Source organism: Camelus bactrianus, chromosome 12, assembly GCF_048773025.1.
Source record: "Camelus bactrianus isolate YW-2024 breed Bactrian camel chromosome 12, ASM4877302v1, whole genome shotgun sequence".
Lineage (NCBI taxonomy): Eukaryota > Metazoa > Chordata > Mammalia > Artiodactyla > Camelidae > Camelus > Camelus bactrianus.
The window spans coordinates 33684448-33702691 of NC_133550.1; the positions used below are offsets into that span (position 1 = coordinate 33684448).

At 41.6% G+C, this 18244-nt stretch overlaps 1 long non-coding RNA gene across 1 annotated transcript in view; it reads right to left on the bottom strand.

The window, feature by feature from the left end:
* The window catches only part of LOC123612966 (uncharacterized), a 301024-nt gene that overhangs the window by 150170 nt on the left and 132610 nt on the right, over positions 1 to 18244 (bottom strand). The window contains exon 2 of the long non-coding RNA XR_012510704.1: positions 605 to 738. This is a non-coding gene — a long non-coding RNA (uncharacterized LOC123612966). The remainder of the gene's footprint in view (positions 1 to 604; positions 739 to 18244) is intronic.

The window sequence follows — 18244 nt, forward strand, 5'->3', positions numbered from 1 at the left end:
ATCAAATTTTATTAATACCGCACCACAGAAGTCGTAACGTTTTCTGTCCACTGAAAATGACATGTAAAATCCACTGTGAGAACATAATGCTATTTTCTCACTGCCACCCAAGTCAGGGTCAGCAAACTTTTTCTGTTAAGAGCCAGATGGTAAATATTTTAGACTTTGTGCTTTGTGCTACACAACTACTCAGCTCTACCCTTAGATGACTGGGTGTGGCTGTGTTCCAATAAAACTGTTTATGAAAGCAGGCAGCTCAACGAGAGGTCTTGGTCTGTTCACCCTCCCACCCAAGTGCTCGTTTTCACCTCACAAGTTCTTCATTTAAACACAGGGAAAAATAGTTCTGCACCTTCAGAGATAAAATGATCTCACTATCTCATATGCATTTGTTATCTTTATTCATTCACGAAATGCTTGTTTTCAGAAATCTGTAAGTTGACTTATCTAGAAAGCAGTGTTTTCATTATAGTCTTTAACACTATAACTTTCTTTAATATTTAGAGCTGTTTTTTACAGTGACCAGAAACACTGCAGAAGGAAAGTCCTAAATATTGTAAAACAATTCATTTTTTTTTTGAAATTTGAATGCAAGATCACTTACCTTGATAAGCCTCAGAGAACAAGGGTTAAAAATGTGAGCTTTTGCTAGTCCACCCAGGGTCAACTCCTGGCTCCATCATTACTAGCTTGTGATCTCGAGTGAGTTCTTCGCCATTCAGCGCCTCCATTCTTCACCTATAAAATGGGGATATTACAGTTCTTACTTCATAAGGTTACGGTGGAGATGATCAGATGACCAGTGTAATATGAATAGAACAGTACATATAATAAGCCCTCAATAAATGTAGCTATGGCTTTTGTTCTTTTCACTCCTGCATGTGGAAGGTGACCTTACCTTGTGCTTACTTTGTTTCTGCCAAGAAATTCGCACTGAAGATCAAGGGGACCCTCTTGGCAGGCTACAGCCCCATCAGCTGCAGCATAAATGTGTTGCCCTCACCCTGGAAAGTCAAGATGGTATTCAACTAAATGAAAGTGAATTGGAGGTCAGTCTGTTTTGACCTTGAGAACATTTCTTAAGCTTCAGCTATATATCTTGGGGTAGCTTTCATCTACACTGGGATTCTTCCAAGGTGGTTACATGAAACATTAAGAAGGTCAGATGCATGTTAGTACAAACCATGTTGAGTATTCTGTGGATATTCTTACAGATGTTTGTTTTTGTTACTGTTGTTTATTCCACTTTATTTCTACTCTTATTTGTTATCTCTACTGAGGTATATTTTGTGGTTGAAGTCAAGGCCTCTCACATATGCATTTGGTATCTCTTAACTAACGGCCCAGAAATCCTCTCTCCATATACTCTCCAATTTTCCAGCAATCACTATGCTTTGTAGACTTGAGTCAGGTTAGAACACTATATAGACAGTGATGTCCAAGAGACTATTAAAGGGCATTCCAACTTTGCTGGATAGACAGCCCTTCAATCAGGTTGTGTGTGCAAAAGTGCCTTGACAACTATAAAGCAGGAGGCAACAATTATTTATAAAGTAACTGCTTTGTGTCTGGCATGTTCTAGGACAGTACTGTCTAATAGAACTTGCCACAATAATGGAAATATGATGTATCTGTGCTGCCCAAAACAGTAGCCACAACCCCATGTAGCTACTGGTCACTTGAAATGTCGCTATTGTGACTAAAGAACCAACATTTTAATTGTATTTGGTTTAGTTCACTTAAATTTAATTGGCCACAGTGTGGTTATAGGGTACCTTGCATGTGTTAAAACAAAACAACCTTTTGAGGCAAGTCATATGCCTGTCTCCCTTCATAAAAGAGGGAAATCTCAGAGAAGTTAAGGAAATTTCCAAGAGACACAGAGCTAGCAAGTGGCACATGGTCAGGCAGGATTTACACATCCCGCCCCCCATCTCTCTCTGATGCCATGCCCAGTGAGTTTTCTTCCATATCAAACTATATAGCACTGTGCTGTAGTACCATGTAGTATATATTACTAGTGTTCCTTTGAAATCTATCATTAACAATTAAATATTGTTGTATGCAGATAGAATCACTCTAACCTATTCTCTCCAGCAAAACAAGGGTAGCTAACATGATTTGTACCTAAGGAGAGAATCCACAATCACCCATGGATAACCCAGTTTATCCCCTTTTCTTTGAAGACACTGCACAGTCAGTCTTGACCTTGTTTTTCCATCCTCACCACTAAGACAATGGACAATGACCTCAAAAGAACAGTCAGCTATCACAGCAAGCTGGTAGCTTGGGGGCAGTAGCTCATTTCTTCCAGCAAACTTAGACTGAATTGATTTCCCAACACATGTTTATAGATGTGCTCTCCTGAGTTCCACACACAGAGAGCCATTTCCCTTTTGAACAGCTTGTCTGGTTACATCTTGTAGTAATTTATCTGCATGCTCCCTGCCAACTGGTTCGTAGGGAAAACATGTTTGATGCATAACAATAGATCATTTGGGGATAAATCAAATTCTTAATGAAGTCCTGCTTTTTTTCAGCCAGGCATTTTGCTCAGAAGTCTCTCTTGGGCTCTAGTGACTTGAGGAAAGGGAATGTGGGTGCCCCAATCTTTGAGACAAGTAGGCGCACAGAAAGCTGATTTTCTCCAAGACAAGACTAACGACACAGCATCCCTGGGGTCCCTTCTCATGGAGTCCAACTGAAACCACTGAAGTTGGATTGGAGACTAGGGCCTGGAGACAGTTCAGATTAGACCTATGTTTGGAAGAAATGAGAGATCTATTTTGCCCAAAGCCTCACACTTTCCTTGGAGGGACGCCATGGCCGCCCACACACCCTTGTCTTTCCCAGTTCCTGTAAGGAAAAAGAAAGCTACAAGAACATAGAAAGTAGAAAGAAAAGGGGGAACGTGGGGAAAGAGAGAAGAATGAATTGAACAGAAAATCTAAAAGAAAAAGGAAGAAAGAGAAATGAAGGAATAGTAGGGAGCCACTGAGCAGGAAGAATGCAAGAAAGAAGAAAAGAAATAGGTTGAAAGTTTCCATTTAAAACCGTATGTATCATAAACATTGTTATTAGTTAGTTCTAGCTGAGTCCCTGCCATGTGCCAGACTAGGTGTTCCTAAACACTGCGAAGGACCGAGTGAGACGTAGAAAGCTCGAGGAAGCAGTAGTTACTTCCTCCAAAGTCCTTATCCTAAGCATCTATACCACACATCGTGTAAGAAAGTATATGTCTGTCTTACAGCCATTTTACTCTGAATACTTAGAAGCAGAAGAGTCAGAGACTGAGCAGTGGAGGGAAAAGGCACGATGGGAGAGTCAGACTAACTGATAAAAATTTTTAATCATATCAGTCTGTCCTCATTTTAGGACATGTATCACCCATAGACATGCTTAAATGCCAAGTAAAACACATCTTGCGCTTTGAGTCTGAACTCATGAACTCCCCCGGGGAGCCCTGCAGGGGCTGGTATATGCTTTCCATGGAGTTGGGGGTGCATTTAAAGCTAAATTCTGTGATTGTTTTCTAAGGAGAAAAATGAGCTGCTTTGGTGCTTTTCTTTAGTGAATGAGGAACTCTTTCATCAAGTCAACCCCTTTCCCCAGTCTTCTCTGGCTCCCATTGCCTCCAGGATCATGTCCAAACCCTTTGTCCTGAAATCCAAGGCCTTCCACAGGCTGGCTCCAGACGGTCTTATCAACAGTGTTTTTCCACCACTCTCCACTGCGAACTATCAACTCCAGTAAAGCTGGTCTGCTCCTGCTTTCCTCCACCCAGAGACAAACATACTGGCCCTGAGAGGACAAAGGACAGCTTCTTCACCTTCCTATGCCTTTGCACCCGTGATTCCTTTTACCCGGAGTGTTCCTTGGTGCCTCTCATCCTCTTCTAAATCCTATGTAACCTCAAAGCCTCACTGAGGGCCAGTTTCCTTGGGAAAGATTCCCTGACCATCCAAATCCACAGTGACCTCTCCCTCCTCTGCCCCTTCAGGCTATTCGGTTTTGGTGCCACCATGATGGCAACTCTGGGCTGTCATTCAATGATGTCTCAAGTCCCTGGGAAGGAGGTTATTCTCTCTGTCCTGCTAGGCTTCCAGTTCTCTTGTATTCCTTTCCTGTCTCCTCCCTTCATGTTCATCAACACTGTCCTGCTGTCAGTGCTTCCCCGTACATTGGTCCCCACCTGCCATCTCTTTTTGTCATTTGCCAGGAAGCTAGATTACCGAAGTGCCCCCAACCGCAATTAGAGAGAATCACTTGCTCCTCTCTCTTCCTCTCCTCTCTTCCCTAAGGACAATGAGGATCAGCAAATATTTACCATAGTGTTTATTTCATTCTATTTTGTTGCAGCAATGCATGTACACATTCTGTTTTCTCTATTAGATCGTGAGCTCCTTGAGTGTAGGGATCTGGTCTTGTTTGCTCCCCTCTTAGTGCCTACCACAGTGGATGATGTACAGAGAATACTCAATAAATGCTTATGAAATGTACTTGTATCATTACTGCATTTCTCAATTGTGACTTAAATACAGGCATACGTGCTGAATGAAGGCTTAGAGAGCATTCTTTAGAGAACAACCATTTCTGGAGAAACAAGAAACACTGAAAATACTTATGGTGGGGGGGGTCTCCTCTCTCCTGAGCATAGGCTTCCTTCTCACATGGGCTTTTCTCTCATGGTGGATTAGTTCCCTTAAGGAGATTCAGGATACTGTTTCCCTAAGAAGGGTGGATAGAGGACAAGTGGGGTAAATTTCTCCTAACTCATAGACGTCCAAGAAGTAGAAGCTAAGAGGCAGAAACATCAGGTCTCACCAGAACTAGGACTGAGGATGACGTTAAGGGGCAAACCTGTGCTCTCAACCTCTCAGGGCCACCTGGGGTCTCACCACTGCCTCTTCTGGTGCACAAGATACTTCCCTCTCTCAATGGGCTCTCTCCACCATGCAGCCCAGCTGACACAGGGCTTTGTCTTGCGGTGATCCTAAGTGCCTTTCGTAATCTCTCCACTCTTCTCCCCCACTAGCTGGCAACAGTTTCTCAGTTTTCTAATTCCAACGTTCTGAGTGAAGGATGTGATTACCCTTGCTTACTCTTCCCTGCCAGGCCAGAAGTTCCTGGCAAGCTTCAAGATGGGTCATCTTTGATTCAGGTGCCATCCCCGGTGAAGTCAGCCACGGCTGAGAAGGGCTGGAGGGAGAGGTAACATCAGAGAAAAGATGGCTGCCTAAGCCCAGCCCATCAACAGAGCCTGTGGGCAGGTACAAACCCCCTTTCATTAGGCTGTTCTCCGAAGACAGACACTTTCATGGCAGGGTGGAAAACACAAATTCCTACAGAGAAGCAATAGAAATGAGGAAAGCAGTCTGCTGTAAAGCGATGGGAAATGGTGGCTCCAGCAATTGTTAGTGTTGCCAGATCTTTCCATTTTTAAAGAGAAGTCACAAGGATGGATTTTAGTGTGATGTTCCTGAGTTTTAAAACTCAGCCAAATTTATCTGTTCAAGTCAAACCAAACTTATCTGTGTGCCATATTCGCCCTGCGGGCTGTCAGTCTGCAGGTTCTACTTTAAAAACTGATGTGCAGGGGCAGATTTCCTGAAAGTAATGTAAATGATCTATGAGCAACTTGCCCATTATTATAATTCATTCTCTTTCACTCTAGTTATTTGCATATTAACCCCTCATTAGGTATCTACTGACCAACTTCTTAAATAAGTTTCTTGATTTGGATTGCTTTGAGAGTAAAACTTGCTTTTGCAACATTTCCGAACCCTTCCAAACTTCTTGCCCAAGTTCCCATGATACTACATTCAACTAGGAGAAGACAAGGCTCCTGGGGGATTTTAGCTTGAGGTTTCATAAAAGGTCAGTTTAGGGAAATAATCCCTTATTAATGACATTCTCCTCAGGTTTCTCAAAGACCACCCAGGCCTCTGGCTTGAAGATAAAGCCAGGACTAAGGGCCAGCTGGGTAATTGGCAAAACTAAGCCTCATGCCTTAGGAGCTGTAGAAGGTAGATTTTTGCAAGGTTGGTCTCAGAGGCCAGAACAATGGGCATGTCTGTCTACCTGGGGAGGAGGTGGATAGGTGGAGAATGGAAACACATGATTACTGAGTGGACTAAGTCGTTCACAGGACTGATCATGCTTTACTGAAAATTCTCTGTGATCCTCAATGGTTACAGCAAATTTCCCCAGGCTATGTTGGCTGCTCCTTCCAAGAACAAAACCAAGAACAAAACTAGTCCACAGGGTGAATGATGTTTTAATGTCTCTCCAAGACAAAGATAGATGTGGCCTCTAGGCTATTTTCTTCAGAAATACCTAGTTTGGGAAGAATCAATGTCAAACATCATTTTTATACTATAGGATTAGGGAAAATGAAATCCCTGAGGGCCAGTGCAGTCATACCCCATGGATGAGCCTTGAGAAATAAAGCCAATGCAGGCCTCACCTAGAGCACACCTGTGATGTGGTCTTCCCCTTCTTTTTAAAACCCTTGTGTGTGTGAGCGGGTTTGCAAGTGTGTGTTTTCTTGAAACATAATATTTGTATAGAAAAGAACACACATTTATTTATTAAGTGTACCTCTAAATAAATTATCACAAGATGAACTTATCCATATAACCACTACCCAGGCTGAGACAGAATACTATCAGTACTTCAGAAGCCCCCCAACTAATCCCCTTCCCAGACTTTGGCCCCCTCCAACTCCCCAAAGATAGTCATATCTTTAGTTCCAATGCCACAGGTTAGTTTTGCCTGTTCTTGAACTTCATATAACAGAAACAATATTGTGCATAAAATTTTGTGTCTACTAAGTGCAATGGTTGATTCATCACATTGCTGTATAACATTCTATCAAATGGCTATAATGCAATCTTTCTATTTTACTATTGATGAAAATCTAATTTATTTCCAGTTTGGGGCCATTACAAATAATGCTGCTATGAAATTCTCATTCACACTTTGGGTACCCTTAAGAATGAATCTATGTTTGGTTTTTACCTAGAAGTGAAGCTGTTGACTCATAGGATAGGTATATTTCAACACTGGTAGACACCATCAAGTAATTGTCTAAAATGGTTATACCAACTTATACCAATGTACAAGAATTCCTTTAATTTTACATTTTCACCAGCACTTGATATGGTCAGCCTTTTTAGCTTTAGTCATTCTGATGGGTGTTTGCATCCAGCAGTTGGGAGGACAGGATTTTTTAGGTTTATCATAGTGTGCAAACTTCTGGTTGCATGTGGCTTTGATGTCACTCAAGTATAGAATCAATGTATTTTTTTCATCTTTTGTTATAACATTTTTAGATGATCCAAGTGGAACATGTTTTTACAGCATTTTAGACAAAACCCAGTAGGCCTCAACCTGGATATCAGATGAAATGAAAAACCAGTCTTCATGCCTTGCTCATGTGTCCTCTTCCTCCCCTCCTCCACTTGTGCTGTTCTCACTGCCTTTTAACCTTCTCAAGCCCTCTCATTCTTTAAAGACAAACTCCAACTCCTACTCCCCTCAAGCCCTCCTTGATTTTCCTACTCCTCATCTATCACTTGCCATTGCAATTTCTTTAGCACTTCTAGCATTTCTTTAAATTCTCTGGTATTAAGAGTCACCTCAAGCACTTGTTAAAATTAAAAATTTATTTACCCTACCCTGGTAGAGGGCCTGGGGAAGCTGTATGGTTTATAAGTGCCCCAGTTGAGTCTGATCAGCAGGGGAATTTGAGAATCAGCCAACATCATAGAATTTGAGAGAAATAAAGAAGTGGTCCCAAGTTATGACCACTCTAGTTAGGAATAATACCTAATATGACTGGTCACTCATTCAGCTTCACTAAATAGTCTCCTCCTGCCATCCCCTCACTCTGCCCACCTCCAGCCTCAAGAATTTCGGAAGATGTAGATCTCAGAGACTTCACCTGTTAACCAACCAATGGGATAGCTACATGGCCTGGCTACTCAAAGTGTGGTCCCTGGACCAGCAGCATCAGCATCACTGGGAACCTTTTAGAAATGCACAATCTTAGGCCCACCCCAGACTTACAGAACCAGTGCCTGAAGTTTATTAAGAACCCCCCAAGTGATTTGTATCCACATAAAAATTGGAGAAGCATTGCTTTATGTATGTGAAGGGAATTTCACCAGATGGTCTAGGGGATCCCAGGACCTAAGCAATACAGAAAGGGCATGAGTTTTGGAACCAGACAGTCTTAAGTGAGTCCCAGCTGACAGGGAAGTTACTTAATTTCCATCTCATCTAAGGTCATCTGTAAAATGGATGTACCACACTAAGATGTTATGAGGATTAATGAAGTTACCTAAGTAAAGTACCTGCTTCATAGTGAGAGCTTGCCCACTGAGAACAATTTGCTTTGCACAGTACCTGGTACAGTAACAAGTACTTGAAATGCTACTACTACTGCTGGTCTTAAAGGAGATGGTCCAGATAACATTATTATAATCATTAACCCCAAGGAGCTTACAATCTAAGAAAAGGAAACAAGGTAAACACATAAAGAGTTTAAAGATGAAAGATTATAATTACAAAGGGATCCTTCTCCAAGTCAGAAGTCCTACACGAATTAGGATTCTAAGTATGTAAGTATTAAATATATTTCAGGGCAAAGCAACTAACATATCTAAGCACTTAGCTTATGCTAGGCATAGATTTTACATTATCTTATTCCATAACACCCAACTACAAATGAGATGGATACTATTCAAATTGCTCCCATTTTACAAATGAAACAATTATGCCCCATAAAGTTAACTAAGTGGCCCACGGTCACCTTAATATTAAGTAGTGGAGCCAAAATTTGCTCCACTAACTCTAGAGCACATACTCTTAAATGGTGGTGATGCTGAATAGTTTTTTTCAAGTGACCTAAGATTCTTCAAAAGCAAGAGAAACCACTGTGGCTGGAGTGAGTTGAGGGGCTTCACAGCAGAGACTCTGATTCATCCGGAGCAGCACAGACTCAGCAGAATTGGAGAGAGCGGACATGGTCATGACACTGGCAACACCTTGGATGAACTAATTATGCCTTAGTTCACAAAGCAAATTCACAAAAACTCATTCAGGGCTACTTAGATGAAATAAAAATTGCCCCTACCTGGGTGATATTAATGGCTATAGCTTTTAACTTAATGCTGCCACTACCAGAAGTTGGTGTTATCTCTGTTTTGCAGATAAGAAAAAGAGAAGTTCCGTGGCTTGTATAATATAAGGGGAACAATAGGGAGTGATGCTGGAACTTAAACTCAGATCTTCAGAATCTAAGTTTAAGGAAGCGATCATTTGCTCCTTTAAGAATATCTAGAGGCTAGAGTGACCAACCATTATGGTTTGCTTGGAATTGAAGAGTTTCCCAGGATGCAGGACCTACAGGAAATTCCCAGGTAGACCAGGCTGCGCTGCCACCCCAAAAGGGACCTAAAAACAAAACCCATCCTTGCAGTAAGATATCCCCTTTGGTTGCCCCAAAGGGTCTTCTGTGCTAAGGTAGGGTGCACTGTTCTCACCAGTCAGAGATCCAGTACCCCACACCTCACCCAAGACCTGCTCCCTGCTTAGTTCCCAGGGACATGATGCCAAAGAGACAGGCTTTTCTTCTCTGAGCACTGACCATACTTCAAATTTTTCTCTGTATTTGCTTCTTCCTTCAGAACTTCCTGCAGGGTGTGTCTGTATTGAGTGTAGACCAATGCTTCTCAACCTTTAGGATATAATCACCTGAGGGATCTTGCTAAAAGGCAGATTCTGCTTCAGTAGGGCCGAGGTGAAGTCTAAGACTGCATTTACAATAAGTGCTCTGATGTGAACGCTGCTGGCCTGTGGACCACACTTTGTAGAGGAAACAACACCCATTCTGAAAAAGACAACAGGGGCCCTCAGTCTAACACAGCATTCAAACTGGCTGAATCCAAGTAAACAGTTGATTTCATTCTCCTCTGAATCTTTCTCTTGGTGTCTTACATGTACAAGCTCAGTCTTAGACAAATCTGGATTCAAACCTACCACTCACTAACCGAGTGACCACAGGCAGGTTATTTAATTCCTTGAGCTACAGGTCCCTCACCTGTCAAGTCAGGTTGTTATTCTTCTCATAGTCTTAATGTGAAGAATAAAAATAGTGTTTGTTAAGCACACACCACATTCCACAGATGTTCTTTACTCTTGACAAGAAGACTATGGTTAGTGTTACTATTCAAAGTTTCCCTGGTTCAGAAGAATAAAATAAATGTCTAAATCCATAGGATCACGAGTTGGGAAGGTCAAAAGTGTTACCCATTTTTTCAAAGGTATTTGCCATGAAGCTCTGATAACCCAAAGAAATAAATTTCCAAATGGCAGCATTTCTGGTTTTCTTTATCCACTTATTCAACAAGTATTTACTAGGGCATGTGATGTGCCAACACAGTGATGTAAAGAACAGGTAAGATTCTTGCTCTCACAGAACTTACTTTCTTAGCAGAGCTTTAAAAATTGCTGGGGGTTGGGGGTGGGGGTGGGAGGGATTCTGCAAGAGCAAGAGAGCTCTCAAATCATGTTAGACTTTCTGATAACCAGAAATGAATCCTGGTTCTGATATTGGGGGTGCCCTTAAAAACACGAGTCCTCCAATGTCTTTATGGACAAGGAGCAAATGATCAAGTTCATGCATCACTGGCAGTAGCAGAAGCAAATATACAAAGGACTCATCCCAGAAAACAGGGAGGGTCCATTTCAAATTCTGAGACCGACTGAAGCTTGGTGCTCCCTGACAAATGTATTCCAGCTGGTTTCATTTCACATGAGACACCAGTGTGTGTGTGCATGCATGTGCACACATGTTTATGTGTCTGCATCTTACAGAAAATGAACTCGGTAAGCAGGAGACCTCCATTTGGTCTTCGTGGTGCTGAACAGCTCTCTCCCAGAGTGGAAGAGCCATTAAACACCAGAGAAGGCTAACTCGGGGCAGTCCGAGCAGATGAGGAAGGTAGCTGGCTTTTGCACGAGGGAATTGAGAAGATTATCACAACACCTAATTAGGAGAGATTTTGTTAAGCTCTTCCTGCCAACTTTCCTATAGATAACGGTCAAGCTGTGGGGCCGTGCGTGCCCTGGACCACGAAGGAAGCAGGCAGCCATGGCCTCCTTGGCACGACGCACCCTTCAAGTTAGCAGACTCTAAGTAAACAACTGATTTCACTAATCTCGAAGGCTTCCCTCTGGAATAAGTAGAAGAAGTACAGCCTTCCTCTCAGTGTTTGCCTCTTCTCCATGGCTTTCTTATGAAATGTGATGCTAGCTGTAGAGTTGGAAGGACAAAGCAACTGAGTAAGTGTAATTTGTTACCCAGGACTGTTTTCAACCTTTTTCCAATTACACACATTTTTCTTTTGGCTTTGGCAGACCTGGGTTTATGAGGCTGTTCTTCTGGTCACTAATGGGCTGAAAAAGTGGGCCCCAAGTATTCCTTAAGGGATGTGTTACTGGCCTTTAGTAATTTGCCTATGGCATTAGCTCTGTTGAATGCAGTTAGTTAAATGAGAAAACTAATACTGACTCCTGCTTCTCAACCACTGTCTGCCCTCCTGCCATCCATGTACACCAAGCTTTAACTTGGGGACATTTCATTTAGGGACCAGAAAGCTGTCAGACCAACAGAGATGGAAGCCCAGACTGGGTTCAGTGCTCTTACTGGAATTTGTTTTTTTGTTCCCACTCGCTGGTGAGAAATAATGGATTTAGGAAAGACAGAAGGCTTGTATTTTAAAGTTGTGGGGCAAAAAATAAGGGGCTTGGTGACAGGAACCTTGGTTTATGGTTCTGGGTTGGAGGCTGATTTGATGTGTGACCTTGAATAAATCACTCATCCCACTGTATTTCAGGTTCCTGATCTGTAAAGGGGAGGAGTAATGAGAACTCCCTCTTGTCTGCTGGATGGGTTATGAATCAGAGCTCATGTCTTTATCCTGCCCATTTGCCTGTGGGCATTCTCCACGATTTGGAATTTGTGCCCCATTATTTCCATGTCGTCCTCGGTGAGCTCACCCTTTCTCATAGCTTTAAGTCTCGCATTTATATTACCAACTTCAACTTCTAGCCCAAGATCCAATCTTAGATAGCCAAAATGTTCATTGGAAATTTTCTAGGTGGATGCTTTGCTTTATGAAATTTACTCTTCTATCAAAATTCATCCAGGCCACTTCAGTCTTTATATGAGAACTATATACATGGCCTGAACAGGATGTGGGCTGTGAGTGCCAATCTGTTACTTCTAACTCTGTGACTTGAGTGAGTCACTCATACACACCAAGCTTGAGATGGAGATGGTCAGGCTCCTGTAAATAGAAAAGTCTTGGCAGACTGTCTGTCGTATTACAGACATTCAATAAATAATATCATCCTTCCTATTCTTGAGCTCATTTGGAATTTATATAATGCCTTTAACTCTCAGATTGTCTTTTATGTCTATTATACAAAGTTTTCAAATACAGGACAAGAAAGCACATAAAGAGTTGACTGTCCAGGAACATTCTGGACATTGAGCCTTGTTTTCCCATGGAGTTCCATGATTAATTTGGAGATAAGTTCTACCAGAGACAAAAATAAGTTTTAAGTTATCCTAAAACTACATGTAAGAATGCAGCAGTTTCTGAAGCATAACCATGAAATTTTTATGATAAAATGCCAGTATTAACATTCAACAATTCATCATTCATGTAAAAATATATGGAAACTGAAAATACCATGTCTACATTGTGGAAAACAATACAGTACAGAAGGTTCTTTCTTATCAGATTTGGGAAATTTTCTTACTGATTTTAAGATACTTTAGCACTGGTGGTCTCATAGCTAATGAAGGCACAGTTATTTCAGCTTTCTTTTTAAAGCTTCCTCAGACTTTTGAAAGTAATGGCCTCCCTTCAAAGACTACATTTATACTTTTGGCCACAAGATGTAGTAAAAAAAAAACAACTAACTAACTAAAGACCTCTAAGGAGAGAGGTAAAGAAAATAAAAACACAGAGACAAGTAGAATTGATCTAGAAGGACTGGAACTCAAGTGTGGTAAGTAAAATTTCTAACTCTCACCTGTCCTTCCTAGACCCAGTGCTGGGAATGGACCCCTGCCCAGGCCTTGTCTGTCTTTGTTACTGTTTTTGTCACCAGTGGTGTCAATTTGTTGTGGTTTCAGAGCTTTTATATTTGCAGGAACTCAGTGCTTCAACATTGACAGTAAAGTGAAGGTGAACATAATTCTTTCGAAATTGGCTCTGCTGTCTACGCAGTGTTGTAATAGAAATATAAATGCTGAGATTAGTGAGATTACTGAGGGGTGGTGGTATTGTAATCTTTGAAATCTCTCTATGGGAGACAGAGACAATACAAGTTACTTTCCTTTTATACAGCTAGGAAAACAGTGAAACACTGGTTATATTACTTGCTCGCAACAAAAATGAACATTATGAAGCCTTTTTAAGTGGTGCCTTGCCACCAGCATCAACCTGAGAGTCATGATTTTCCCAAGAGTAAGAAAAATACATGGAACACGTCTGTGCACATGCACACACACACTTGCATATCTATCCCTAACTTAGACACAATGCTTAAAGGAAGAATTAATGGAATAAAACACCTTCAGCTTATGGTAAATGCCTTGCTTCCCTCAGAGATGAAAGAACTTTTAACACTGGAAAGTTCTAACTTGAGATCTTTTAAGCTCCAGTGGGCATGAGATCCCTTCGGGAGACTATGAATAGACTACGACCTCTAAATCGGAGGAAAGAGACTGGTATTTACAGAATATGCCACAGAAATTCTCTAGTGCCTTAATTTTGATCATCTCTCTCTGTGTATTAACAAAAAAATGTATCCGTGGAGATTTGCACTAGAAATCTGCTTCTCTCTTTTACGTGGTTACCACTGCCAGAACTTTCTTATATCCTGGAAGAAGATGCTCAGAGAGTGGCTGGAGATTGTACAAGTGATGCAAGCACTAGAAAAGTGATGGGGTTTGATAAAATTGGAGGTCCTTGTCCACCCAAAGACACTGGGATTCTATGACTTCCTCTACTTCTTTATTCAGCTGTGATGATGGCATTCACGCTTCCACATTCTAGAATATCATTCGTTTAATACTATGGCCAGTGGGAAATGTGTGCGTATGTGTGTGTTTTTGTGTGTGTGCGTGCGTGTGTGTAAAAATCATTCAGGAGAAAACTAATTTTTACATTCACTGGAAAATAACTGATTGATAAACTAATTTATCTTGGTATTAAAACATTCAGCTCCATTGGACACTGTGTAAACCTAACCACTCAGAAACCTATGTGTCCCATACAAGGGGACCAGAGTCATTTTCCAATTGTAAAAGTGAAAACTAGACAGGCCAAAGTCAAAGTCAAAGTGTTAAATGAGGATTCAGGTCTCTGATATTTGTGTTCCCCAATTTTCTCAGTCAAGTCCCATTTCTTTCTTTCTTTTTTTTTTTTCAATTGAAGTACAGTCAATGCCAATGTGTTGATTTCTGGTGCCAGTCCCATTTCTTCATGTTATACTACACTTGATTTTGCTGACCAAGATCACTTAGGACCAGAGTTCCAAACTGCATGGGATGACAGCATGGGGGAACCCAGGACAAGATAGGTGTGTACTGTAATACAGAGGAAGGTAGGCAGTCTTGAGTAGATCTCAGTGTTATTTATATTTTGTCCACAAGATGGTAGCGTACACATTCCATTTAATGTAAAGCTGGCTAGTGATTCTAATTTCCCGTAAAGTAGAGAATGATTTGTGTTGAACCGAAGTCAGCCACTCTGGATATCACTCAGTACTTTTTTTTATTGTGATGAATTGTTGATTTGGAATATATTTAGCTCCGCCATAGCAAGGTGGAGATTCATCAGAAATAAAGAAAACCCAGAAATGTATTGCATTCCAGCTTCTAAAAGGGAATTTGAGAAGTGGGAATACTTGAGACATCTAAAAACCACACACCAAGGATCAGATACTGACATTTTCAAAAATACTACCTTAGTACATCATGCAAAAGACATTCAGGATGTCAAGTTCAATTAATCTTGGGCGAAATTTTGCACAGTATCGAAGTTCCTTCCATGAAACTAGTTTAAGAGAGCTATAGGTGGTTTCCCCTCAAATCCAGGGGGAAAGCTAGACCTTAAATGCTATGAAATTTCCATGAGCTAAATAGGAGGGCAGCATCAGCAAGCTGGCCTGCTCCTCTGCTCTGTGCCTTCCTCCCTCGTCCAGCCCCCACGCCAGGAGGGACAAGACACAGATGGGAAAAACATCTGGCCCTGTCTGCCTCCATTGACCAGAGGGCCTTCGCTGAGGTTCAGATCTTGGGCTCACATCATCTTTTATTTTTTGAACTCTTTTTAAAATGAGAAGCTCAAGTGGGATTTCCTTTCATCTTACTATATTATTTTCAAATTAAATTAGGTCTAATGCTCTGTATCAGAACCACAAAAGCAAGGCTTCAGGGCATCTAAGTGGCTTCCCATTCTGTTTTTCAGAACAGCTGAGCACCCCGCCTAAGGAGGAGCGAGGGAAAGAAGCCAGGAACAAAAGCTGGGACAAGATAATGGCAGAGGGGCAGGAGGGGAACCCCTGCTGTCCCAACTCTGTGGCTGCCTTTCCATTGGGCCCCAGAACCAAGTCAACCCAGACTCTTCAGCCCTCCGCGGTCTGGCCTCATCTTAGCTATGCATCTATGCTCCCCACTCACCAAGAGGCATCCTCTGATCTAACCTACAGAGGTACCTTACTTCCTCTTTGATTTCTTTCATATTCTTGTCTTTCATATTCTTTTTGGCTTCAGGAACTCTGACCTGAATCAGAAACCCAATAGCTCCAGTTCGTACAGGAGGAGCATTCATGCATCAAAATTTCTCTAAGAAGCAATGCAAAAGGTGGGCGTGGTGAGATTTTTTTCGGGAGATAAGGGAGTATGGAGAAATGATTAAGAGAGAGAGAGGAGAGTACTTTAAGACATAGAAAAATCAACTTTCAAGACTAACCATGATTATGATTGGGTAACTCTTCTGGTCTCCATACAAACTGGTATTTTCTCTTCAAGGTTAACACTTTTGTCATTACATCTGCCTAATTGTATGGCAAATTCAATGTAACCTAATGAGGTTTTCTGTTCCCCATATTCTTGACAGGATGAGGGTTTTTTTGTTTGTTTTATTTATTTTTTGTTTTGTTTTGTGTTTTGTTTTTTGTTTTTGTTTTTGTTTTGTAAATAATGCCTTAAATTATATGTGATGGACTGAATATTAGTAAGAGAAATTCATCTTGACAATGCCGCACTCTGAAACTTCTAGAAGCCTTAAGCCTGCTCCTGTGGAAATTTAAGGATCTGTTAATGCCAGGGTGGAGCTGAAATGCTGTAGAAATGTGTGAGAGAACAGAAAAACCATGGACATAGAGGAGAAACCAAGGGGAGGGGGGGTGAGGAGACCAGAGGAAGAAGGGCTAGGGCTAGCTCCCAGAGACCATCACTGACTCAGTGAGTGGACTGGAAGGTAACAGTGGTGTTGCACCATGCCCTGAATTCTCTGCAGTTTGTACTGCAGTAACAGAAAGACTGTTTTCCTTCTAGAAGTGTACTCTGTCTACTAGTCTTTAGATAGTATAAGGCAAAATGGAAAGTTATAGAAACACAGTTCCTCAGGGTGGAGTTAAGGGTTGTGAAGAGCCCTTCAGTGTTCAGAAGCACCCACTGTCCCTCATGTTCACTCACTCACGCTAGCTAGCTATCTGGATTGTACTATAACATGTTCTTCTTACTTAATGTATTATAAACCTTTCCCCAGGTGATTCAATAACTTTTTCCTAAAATATGAACTTTAATAGCTGCATGACATTCTATCACGTGGAAGCACCGTTTTTGTTGTTTTTTTTTTTTAGCCATTCCTTACAGTTGGGCATCCGGGGTGTTCAGCAGCAAGTTCATTTAACTGAAGCTATTTAAAGATGGAGTGAATGATCTATCTCAAAAACACTGTCACCTTCTTGCCCTTGGAGAAGGGAAAAGCTACGCTGGACTGCACAAATTGAGGAGGAATATTAGCCCTGGGTGGGTGGCTAGGCCATGTCTTCCAACGCTGAGAGTCCAAGATTACAGCTGCTGGAATGAACTTCCAGTCACCCAAACTGGAGAACTGCAGGAGGAAAAAGCAGACAAGGAACACGATCCTTCCAAAACTGTGGACTCTCTTCCACTGGAAAGAGGGTCTTAGTTTTATGCTCAAAAGGATAACATGTGCTTGGTCTCACAGTCACCTATGAAGGCAAGTATCAGTGGACTGCAGTTCACACAAAGATTTATGTATGGGAAAGTGGTACCGCATGAGGTCCACATTTAAGGTTCGCAGATGTTCTGCACGTAATATCATCCCTTTGTGTGGTGAAAACGAAGAAAATGTTCCGTTCTTAATTGAGAATCTAGGTGGAGTCAGTCAGCAGGAGGCATGGCCCAAAAAGAGCCCATGGATGTGGGAGGTGGGTCAGTGTCTGGACAGAGTCACTCGTGCAAGGGAAAAAGAGCACACTGCAACAGGCCCTGTGTGCTATGTGGAAGGTGGAAGAGAGTACAGATTCTAAATCTTATTACTATTATTATGACATGTCCTCATTTCCTCTTTCACTTCAAATTTTGTCATTTTCAATAAAAAATAAATTTTCTTCCATAGTTCTTCAGGTGAGGGATGCAAACAGGAAAGCAGTAGGTTCCCACCTGTCTCTACTTCCCCTTCCCTCATGCGCCAGGCTGCAGTGGGAAAAGAGAATGATATAGAAAAGTTCAGGTGGGCATAAGTGGCTCTTTGCACTAACTCAGGAACAGGAAGGGCTGGGACAAAGTACCCAGAAGAGTGAGCCAGGATGTGCTTCCTGCCGCCACCCCCATCTTTTAAATCTGAGCTCCAATTCAAATCAGTATATACTGAACACCAATACTATGTCAGGGACTGTGGTGGACTTTGTGATTGTGTCCCCTCAAAATTCATATGCTGAAACCCTAATCCCCAGTGTGATGATATTTGAAGGTGGGGTCTTTGGGAGATAATTAGATTTAGATGAGGTCATGAGGGTGGAGCCCCCAGGATGGGATTAATGCCTTTATAAGAAGAGGAAAGGTGAAAACTCATTGTAGTGGAATCTACAAAAAAAAGACAAATGAACTTATTTACAAAACAGA